This window comes from Phascolarctos cinereus, unplaced genomic scaffold (assembly GCF_003287225.1).
Source record: "Phascolarctos cinereus isolate Bilbo 61053 unplaced genomic scaffold, phaCin_HiC Scaffold_726;HRSCAF=1367, whole genome shotgun sequence".
In the NCBI taxonomy this organism is placed as follows: Eukaryota; Metazoa; Chordata; class Mammalia; order Diprotodontia; family Phascolarctidae; genus Phascolarctos; species Phascolarctos cinereus.
In genome coordinates this window covers 89,696,880-89,708,068 of record NW_027556098.1, presented here as the reverse complement: position 1 = coordinate 89,708,068, position 11,189 = coordinate 89,696,880, and the positions used below count along the sequence as shown (strand labels likewise).

Genomic DNA, 11,189 nt, shown 5'->3' with positions numbered 1-11,189 from the left:
ATCCTTTCAGAAGAGGATGCCACCCTTCCTAAACAAGGGGACTTCCCACCTACCCACTAATATATTGAGATCACAGTGCTGAAGGTAACTGTGAGTTCTAAAGGTGGTTCTAATGAAGCAAAAGCTTTGGCAGATTCTACCAGACTAGAAAGTCTTTGAGTATAGGCCCAATGATTAACTATATATCTGTTGTCTAAACAGTAGTTTCCAAAGTTAAGGTGGTAAAGTAGGAGAGGGTCTATGCACCCACAAACAGTATCCAAAATAATTCATTGGAGCATGGGAAGAAAATATTTGAACTTTGATTTATATTTAATGTAAGAAAAATAATAATTAAAAGAAATTAAACTTTACTAATATTCAGCATAGAGATTAACACTGGCTCCTTTATCCAGTCATGAGAGTTACATATGGTATGCAAGATATTCTGAGAGAACAGAGAAGAGTAAAAGTTCCACAACAGGGAAGTCTTCACTCATTCATTTGCTATTTGTATATCAAAGTATATTATAGCTTATATGTGCCTGGATTAAATAGATTTATGGATTATATCAAGTTTCAACTGTACTATAGCAGAGGTGCCTTTTGACTATGGCTTAGATTAGATAGCTACTAAGGTCTCTTCCAAATTTTTCTCTCTGTGATTCTATGATAAACCATCTCTCACAAAATGGACAACTATAATAAGAAGATTGCGGAAAAGAAACCTTTGAATTAAAGATAAACCTAATAATGTAGACACAAGTGAAATAACAAGAAAATGGCACAGCTAACACTTTTCTTACTCATTGTATAAGCTTTTTGTCAGCCATATTTCAATGTAAAAATGGTGGCAATCCAATCAGATTTGACCAGGTTGACCAAAAATATTAAGATTATTAACTGGAATATAGATTTAAACTCATTATTGTTAATGATTAACTTTGTGCTAAGTGTTCATTTTGTCTTGGTATTAGCTAATGATATTATAAATCCATCATGATTAGTAAAACATTGAAAAACTGTTTTTGTTGCCAAAAAGAATGTGCATAAACATATAACAATTATCATGTTTATACTTTTTAATACTTAGTGAAACATTTTTCTAACCCATTTAAAATCCTCCAAGAAGAGTTTCAATGAGTTTTGAACTTATTTCTAAAACAATTTTTAAAATGGAATTCATCTTCTAATTAGTTTGCAAGAAGAATTGATTAACATCAAGTAAGATGGAAATTTGCTAGCCAGATTTCAACAGGCCTTAGTCTAAGATGGATAGTACTAGAAAATGAGAATTATGATTTAGTAAGTGCAGCCAACAGGTACTTCTTACACTTGGATCTAAAGATCTTTTTGAATTATCTTTTTCAGTTATCAACACACATCAAAGCCAAGTACTAAAGTAAACTTGGACCCAAACCTTCAGATCACAAAATTGCAAAGTGATATCACAAGATTTTCAAAATAATGAAGCATATCCAATCATATTAGATAGTGCTGTAAAATATTAATAAATCATTATTTGTTATTATTCATTAAAAATAATCATATTGCTCTAAAATATTAATAGAGCAAAGTTTTATATGGTTAAAATATTTTAAAATAGTATTTATTTCATCTTTATCTCATCCTTTCAAATTTTACATGTTTATAGCATATATTATATAATAAATAATAATATATTAGAATATGTATATGATCTATGAATACAAATATATAATTATATTTGGGGGTGCAAACTCAAAAACTTTTACTGAGAGATATGCAAATCAAAAAGGTTTGGAAACCACTGGCCTAGCAACCAGCCTATCTAAGTTGCAAAGGCTCATCAACAGATTGACTGACTACAGAATATTGATTTTTTTTTAACTATTGCAGTAACTCTCAAAGACAATCTACTAAGCCATAGGGAAGTTGTGGTTTGTTTTGGTAGAGTACTACCACAAAATAATCTCAAATATTTGAAGTACTGAAGAATGATAAGTGTTATAGAATATAAACTTAAAGTATGAGAACAAGAAAGATAGTTAATGTACATGACATCACAAGTACTTGAAAGATAGCTATGCAAAGACATGAGAAAAAAACAAAGAAAGTTCAAACACTACAAGATACATAACAAGATATTTCAGCCAAAAGATATTATTAAAGAAACTCACTGGGGCAGCTAGGCGGCACAGTGGATAGAGCACTGGCCTTGGAGTCAGGAGGACCTGAGTTCAAATCCAACCTCAGACACTTGACACTTACTAGCTATGTGACCCTGGGCAAGTCACTTAACCCCACTGCCTAACCAAAAAAAAAAAAGAAAGAAAAGAAAAGAAAGAAAGAAATTGCCTGACTGCTCAAATTGGACTTCACATGTGTTAGTGATAGTGTTGTAGCAGATCAATCTCGTATCAAGAATCTGGTCTTTACTGATTTAGGAACACCTTTTTTATCTATTTATCTGAGGGATTCAGACCCAGGGGAACTAATACATACATGAGTGCATAAGTACACATACCTGCGCGCGCGCACACACACACACACACACACTCACAAGACTGATAAACTGAAATACCAATTTATAAGGGTAGACAATGTTTTTCTAATAACAATATATGGATTCGCTTTCTAAGTATCAAGGTGCATGAAAAAAATGAAAATAATCATAAGATTGCTTACTAATCATGGAATCAGAACCAATAGAGTCAGATATTTCATCCCAGTTATAGTATAGTTTGACAAATTATCTCTGCTTTACTAAGGAGTAAATATTTTAGTAATCTTTCAAAGTCTTAAGAGTGGCACCACATAGAGTGTCTCTCTCCTTTCAACAATATTGGATAAATACTGGCTTTGGCTTTTTTTCTGGACTCTAGATCATCTTTTTATCAAGATGTTATCTTAAATTTATTAGAATACAGTTTATTTTACGATGATTATATATTAGATTAGTATCTCTTAGGAAGTGACCTCTATTCTTAATCATCTTGAAATTGGGCTTTCCCCCTAAGCTGGTGCTTAGGGGTGTGTGATTCCAAAATGGTAGAGCGAATGAATGGTGATCCAGAGCTATAAAGCCCACAGGGTGAGAAGAGTTGGTACAAAAGTTTTGGAGAGAGAGGACATATGTAGTGACAGACCCCTTTAAGACCAACTCCAGATACATGGACAGAAAGACTTCGGAAGCTTCAGATATGCAGGGAAAGAGTGTCTCCAACTCTGCTTCCCAATCCTAGAAATGTATCTTACAGGTTTTACAGAAATTTAACCACTGACCACATAGGAAAATTGCTGAGAATCTCATATATACCAGTAATCCAAGATTGGTTAAACCAACCCAAAATAAAACTTAATAATCTTTATGGACAAACAATAGATCTTCCTGATGAACATGGGGATAGAGAAGTCATTAAGTAGGAAGCATGCCAACATTGTTTTAGAACCATGATACTGCATAAATTATACAAAAATTCTTGTCTATTTGACATCAATTTTGGAAAAGATCTTCCTGGATCACCAGGATACCTTCCTGTGCACGAATAAGGACCTTCTGTTTTATTAGAAAATCTGGGGACTGTGCCCTCAAGATCTCTTTCAATAAGACTCAGTATGTGTTTATGAATGAATAGTACTCGTTTAAAACTAACCATTCTTCCATCATCTTTTAGAGATCTAATTATTTAAAACCCAGCCTGTATAATGATTATAGGAAACCCACTGGATTTGGCAGGACTGGTAAATGAGAACAAGTGCCAGAAGAAAGCTAAGGCAATTTTTCTATCTATCAGGGGGGTGAGGGTGGGGAAAATGAGTAGGGAAGGGAGGTAACCAGGAGGGAGTGGAGAGGAGAGGAGAGGACAGTACTTAGCAGTTTGAACTGTTACATAATTTCAGAGTTCACTTAGGTCAGTCTGTACCTGAGCAGAAATTGCCTCTCTGAAACTCTGACCCATTGCTTCTAGGTCTGCCATCTGGGACCATCAAGTCCAATTCTGTGTCCACAGAACAACTTTTCTTATACTTAAAAACAACTATCATTTCACCTAAATCATTCCTTCTTCAAGCTAAACATCCCTACTTCTTTCTACAGAAACTTCTGGTTACCCTTCTCCAGATTCAATCTTATTTGTGAATATCCTTCCTAAAATATGGAAATGTGACTTCTTAAATTGAATACAATAATCCAAATGTGATCTAACCAGGACTAGCATATAAAAACTATCACTTCCCTTGTTCTAGTCCCAATAACTGCCCTATAAATCATATTAGGTGATCAACAAAGTCCCTTCCAGACCCAGGGGAGCCACCTCCATTCGTCCTGATCTATATGTTGCCCCTGTACCCAATGGAGACAGCCTTCCCTCACATAAATCTAATTCACTTGCAAGTCATGGCATCACTTCCTGATGTCATGATCCTCTTTGAGAACAAAGAACAAAGAACAACAACGACAACAAGGAATCCATGACCTAATCAATATTAGTGGTCCCCACATCAATGCACATAACACATTCATAACTTCTCATCCTATGTGAGGCTTGACCATGTTTTCTCATAGATTCTTCCAATGTCTTAAAGGCCTTCTTAGGTCTCTTTACATTTCAAGAGTACCCCTATAAATATTCAGGCTGACCATTTGTTATCCATAACTTCTGATACATCATTGGCCCACCTGTTTTCACAATCTAGTAATCCTATCAAAAAAAGGAAATTGAGTACTTGATGAAAATGGAACACCCCCTCTCTGGAAACAAGTTACATTTATTTTCTCCTGCTGGGTAGAATACAGACAATTGTCCCCATTCATCAAATAAGCTTCTGCAAGCTCTTTATTTTTTCTAGAGCATATAATAATGTTGCATCTGTATTAGCTGATATATCTTAATATCTCCCTTATCCCTTTATTTTCCTCTACTCCAACTTTACCATTACCCAAAGCTATTTTTCCTTTCCTTCTTCATAACAATCATATAACCTTTCTATGTATACTATTAAGTATGCATGAATTGAGAGGCCATTCCATCAAAGCACATGCAAAATCACAAATCTTAATGTTGGTAATATCAGTGTATGTCACAGTTAGCTTTTCTGAAAATATTTTAAGATAATTGTATTGTGATCCAAGACAATTCCAAGGGACTTGTGATGGAAATTGCTGACCACATCCAGAGAAAGAACTGGAGTCTGCATGCAGATCAAAGCATACTATTTCCACTTTTGGGGGGTTCTTTTTTTTCTTTCTCATGGTTTTTCCCTTTTGTTCTGAGTCTTCTTTCACAACATGACTAATGTGGAAATATGTTTAACATCATTCCATATGTACAATCTGTATCAGGCTGCTTGCTGTCCTTGGGGAAGGGGAAGGGAAGGGAAGGAGGGAAGAAAATTTGGAGCTCAAAAACTTACATAAATGAATATTACAAACTATTTTTACATATAATTTGGAAAATACTGTTAAGTACTTTTAAAAAAAATATTCCTATTGTAGAGAAGATAACGAAAAAAGGTAAGATAATGCTAGCATCTATTTTGATTATATATTGTCTGACATCAAAATACATTATGAATGATACAATTAGAGACAATAACAACAACTACTACTAATAAAGCATTTGAATGTTTGAAAATTCTTTCTTAAAGATTATCTCATTTGAGCTTCACAATAATACTTCAAGGTAAGTGCTAACAGGTATTTTTATCCCTGTTTTACAGATATGGAAACTGAGGTTCATGGAGTTAAGACATTTGCTCACAGTCACATAGCTATTAAGTATTAGAGATGGAATTCACTTTCTCTTGATAACTATAACTAAAAAAGAACAGTAAGGTTCAGAAAAAGAAGAACACATTTACTTCTGGATGAAATTTGAAATGAGATGGGAAAAGCAATGACGTGATGATATACAGGAAAGCATTATATTCCTTTAATGTTGAGTACATAAATATGCATGTAGTACTACTGAAGGAATGAAGAGAGGATTCTAAGAGGCATAATAAGTGAGAGTGAAGCTACCACCTTAGAAAAAGTAGAAAAGGTTTGAACAGAATACCAAAGTAAATTGTGCTCAATGGAGTTCTTTAAAAAGGAAAGAAATGTGATTTCCACACTTGAGCAATCATTTCCCTGTGCAAAAATAGGAGTGGTCTCACATGTAGGCAGCTGTCTCCATCAGATGATTTTTGGAGCACAAGAAACAGTCCCCTGTTCAAAAAATGCTTCCCAACATGTTCACTGATCCCTGAAATGTCTTTTTAGAGGGAAAAACGCTTCCATGAGAGGTAAGAATTAAATAGAAGAGACAATAAAATAACAATTCATCCTAGAGTGTAGATGATCAAATACACTGACTGAAATTCATCTTTTCCTAAGAAGGTTTTGGTAGGATAAATGGTAGTTGCTCCTATAAAGGATGGGGAAAAGGATTATTGTAGATGGGAGGAAAAGGAACAGAGTGGATAGAAAAGATGTTCCAAGACAAATTTAACATATTTCACACTTTTGCCTCAGCATAACCCAAGCAATGTGGAGTTCAGGAATTTTGTGGAGTGAGTCACAATAAGGCAGGACACTACTTGATGCTAGTAAGATTTTTTTAAATGTGAAGAGGTAATCTTATTTCTATCCTAGAATTTATTATTCATGAACACAAATGTGAAACAAGTAGAAATTTAATTTGAGGTATGGATATACATATGTATATTGTTTTCTTTTTAGTCAATATTCTTCAGTGTCAGTTGCTTAGTAGAAAGTAGAACATGAGTAATTACTGAGAGTTTGTAGCAATACAAGACTTGAGCAAGCAGCACTTGTGTTTTTTAACTCATTTTAATGTCAAGGAGGAGTTACAGTGGCATGGAGAAGCTATGCAAGTTAACCTTCACCTATAAGAATCAGGACAAATCAGGCTGAATAAAATCAGCAAAAAAGTAAGAGTCCAAATAAAAATGGAAAAATCTAATTTGCAGTACCATTGTTATACCCCTCTAAGCAGCTGATATATGATCCCTGTCACCCTGGTAACTGTTGAAGAATTGGTGAAAGAATTTGCAGGCTGAGGGTCTTTCTGTAGCTGGAACAAAACTGGGTATCAGACACTGAATTTTATAACTGCTCCCTTTTGGCTAGCAGAACACAAACAGCAAAAGCAAAAATAATCTTTCAATTCCTAAGATTATACTTAGAGATGCTTCCTTTTACATCAGTTTATGTGGGAAGGCTAACAACATGTCACACATTCTGTGCAATTCTCCTGCTTTAAGTTGAAGAAACTTGTAAACCTATAAAGGTGAATCCTTCCGACAGGTGACCAGAATTTGTATGGGTCACAGCAATACTAAGCATGAGAAACAGTAACTTATTCTGGCTGCCACCTACAGGAATGGTAAGTGATTCTGAAATTCCACCCAGAATTCTGGAGAAAACATGAAGACAGGGTAGCATACTTGTGAAAAGCACTGAATTTTAAGTTAAAAGACCTAATTTTTAAAATTCCAGTGTTGTAACTTCCTACTCTCTTAAACCTTGGGCAAATCACTTAAACCCTCTGGGCCTTAGTTTCCTCAACTATAAAATAAGGAGACTGAATTAAATCTTATGTAAGGGCGCTTATAGCTGTAAATCCTGGCACTCTATGATACTGGTCTCCCCTTCAGATTTGGGGTAACTACATTCCTCAACCACAAAGAACCCTGCACCTAAAGAAGTTAATTTGATTTGCCACAGCTCTCTCTGTTCCAAAAGTAAAGCAGCTGATACACTCATGGCCCACTTTAATAATTTCATCCTACAAAAGACAGAAGCAACTGGAACTGCTCTTCTGCACCTGAGGTAGAAACTATGAGAACTGAGGAGGTGAGTGAGCCCTCCATGTTAGTATTTGTGAAAGAAGGAAACTGAGGCACAGACATAGATTTAAAGCTGAAAGGGATCCTATTTTATAGAAAAGGAAACAGAGACCAGGAAGGTTAAGTGATTTTGCCAGGGGCTGACTGTGACCCCAGGATCTAGAAAGAGAAATTTTCAAAACAAAGTACACACTCTGGTACCAAAAGAATTCTGCAGGTGGAGCAGGCAAGGAAGAATGGGATGCCCTCAAGAATGAAATTCTGAGAACAAGAACGATTCCAAGATGGGGAGAAGAGGAGAGGTCCAAAGAACGAGACACATGGAGATGTCCAAGCCACTCGGTGACCAATTTAGAATTTTTTTTTAATCAAAAGAAGACCGAAGCAAAGGCAGGGAACGCAAGCTGAAAAGAAAAGAGTGATGAAGCCCTGTAAGAAGAGTGTCAGGAGGGGCCATGGAGCCAAGCAGGCCTCACCATAGGAGTCATAAAGAAAAGTCGTTAGAGCCCTTGGGGGAGGGGAGGGGAAAACCGTTACAACCCTTGAGAAAAAACCGTTGGAGAAAAAAATCGTTGGGGTCTTTGAGAAAAGAAAAATAAAGTTGGAGCTCTTGAGGGAAAAAAAACCGTTGGAACCCTTGTTGGGGGAGGGAGGAAAACCGTTGGAACCTTTGAGTTGGAGTCCTTAGAAAAGCCGTTGGTCAGGTCACGCGGCTCAGGCAGAAGGGAGGGGGAGGAGGGCAGTAGCACGTGATTGTTCTTGGCCCCGCCTCTTCCCTTCTGGCGTCCGCTAGAAAGAGCCGAAGGTCGGGACCCTTCGAAAGAGCGCGAGACCCCGCCCCATATCTCGCCCGCCAGCTCACTCTCTCTTCACTTCTCTTTGCTGCCTCATCCACGTCGGAAGAGCGCGCCTTCTGCTTTGTCAGCCAGTCATTTTCTGCCCTAACTCAGTCCCCACTACCATCGCCTCCGCTTCAGACTCTTACTACTCACCTTGCTTCTACCCCTTCCTTCTCTCTCCGAGACTCGCGGCTTCCGCCTTTCCTGACTTTCCACCATGAAGCTGACAGAGGAATCCCTGAGGAGTTTCCGGGTGGCCAAGGTATTCCAGGAGAACTCAGACAAGATCAACTGTTTCGACTTTAGCCCTGATGGCCAGGCAATCATCTCTAGCAGTGATGACGACTCCATTGTCCTGTACGACTGTGGAGAGGGCCGACCCAAGACAACTCTGTATAGCAAGAAGTATGGAGTGGATCTTGTCAGATATGCTCATGCCGTGGATACGGCTGTGTGCAGCTCCAACAAAATAGATGACACTATCCGTTACCTGTCCTTGCAATACAATAAATATATCCGATACTTTCCAGGACATGACATGAGGGTAGTAGCCTTGTCTATGTCACCAGCTGATGAAACATTTATTTCCGCATCTTTGGATAAAACCATCCGACTCTGGGATCTCCGAGTCCCTAACTGTCAGGGCCTTATGTATCTTCAGGGGAAGCCATTTTGTGCTTTTGACCCAGAAGGAATTGTTTTTGCTGCTGGGGTAGATTCTGAAGTTGTGAAACTTTATGATCTTCGAGCTTTTGATAAGGGGCCATTTGCAAACTTCAAGATGCAACAGGACAAGACCTGTGAGTGGACAGGCCTAAAGTTCAGCAATGACGGCAAATGCATCCTCATAGCTACCAATGGCAGCTTTATCCATCTGATTGATTCGTTTAACGGAGTAGTGATGCATTCCTTCAGAGGATATAACAACAGCAAAGCTGTGGCTTTGGAGGCCTGTTTCACTCCAGATTCTCAGTTTATCATGACTGGCTCTGACAATGGCAAGATTTATGTCTGGAATAGAGAAAATGGAATGAAGCTGGCTGTGTTAAATGGGGCACATACTGGTCCCATAACCTGTTTGCAATTCAACCCCAAGTTCATGACCTTTGCCAGTACCTGTTCCAATATGGTGTTCTGGCTGCCCACCATTGATGACTCATAATAACTCTTAGCAATTAGTGGTCCTGCAATTTAAAAGGCAGCAATGAAAGAGAAAAGGGACTGGGTGTATTGAGATTTTTGTTCTGGCCTAAAACATTCTTCCATACAGCCCTTTAAATGGACATCTACATACATCTTTTATTATTATTCTTATTCCTTTGTGCATTCCTTCAAAAGAACTATTGGTGCTGAAGACCTAAAATAAGACCTAAATTTTCTGGCTGTGAGCTCATCAATCTTCCACTTTTAGGGATGAACTGTTTTAGACTCATCAGTATATTAGTCTCTTCTTTTGAATTTCCTGCTGGATAACTCATAAAAACTATAAATATATATATGTTCTAACTTTCACCTCCATAAATGCATAGAAGTCTATGGTTCTGTTTTTAAGGTGCCTGGTACATGCCATTATTGAATGTCCCCAGTACTGTGGCTTTTTCTATAGCCATTATGTTTCTTCTGTGACAAAAATGTAAAACAATTAGGATACCCTACGTACAGAAGAGATAGAACTATGGAAGCCTTTGTTTTACAAGGAACTGTGCAGAGAGGGGAAGCCAGGAAGTTACTACAGATTTATTTGAATGGTCAACTCAAATGTGGCTCAGTCCCTGAGTATTTCTCAGTGCTCTGGAAATATAAGCTGAAGGCCAGAGAGACCTTAATAGGAAGGATATTTGGTGTCCCCATCAATAAAGAATACCAACAAAACACCCTCCTACCCTTAAAGGAAGGACAGATGAGATAGGGCAAAACCATTGTTGCCTTCTTTCCTTTAATCTTTTGTGTGTATATGTTATGGGGTAGGGTGTTAACCTATTTGTTTTAACTTTGTAAGTTGATGATTCACATGAGCCAGTGTTGGAAAATGAGTACACTCTTCCTTCTCCCTACCCTACCACCAAAAATTCTATACATAGGCCACATATAATTCTACCTATCTTCATCTGACCACCACAATACACAAAGATGGACCTGTGTTTTGGTTATTGTCTAGTCTTTCTGATTCCTCTTTTATACTTCAGCATAATGAATGCACTTTCATTTTTGTTTTTAATATTTATTGATATATTTTGTTATGATATTACCACTTCCCAATAAATATCCCCAATAGTGCCTTCCCTTAAACTGTTATAAGCAAAACTGCCTCTAAAAGAAATTGTGTCTGACAGACCATGTGATATTCTTTTTTTTAATTACCATCTATATACAAAGAGAAAAGAAGTATATTTTAACAGTGATTCAGAACTTTGTATGTGATTTGAATTGTCTTGATTTTCATTATTGTAGTCACTGTATACATTGTTCTATTTCTGCTTTGTTCACTCTACATCTAGTTCTAAGAGTTTTTCATGTGTCTAAATTCTTCATATTTGT

General features: G+C 37.0%; 1 pseudogene; it reads left to right on the top strand.

Moving 5' to 3' along the window:
• Positions 1-8,008: 8,008 nt before the first annotated feature.
• On the top strand, positions 8,009-10,954 carry LOC110217505 (WD repeat-containing protein 82 pseudogene; annotated as a pseudogene).
• Positions 10,955-11,189: the final 235 nt, after the last annotated feature.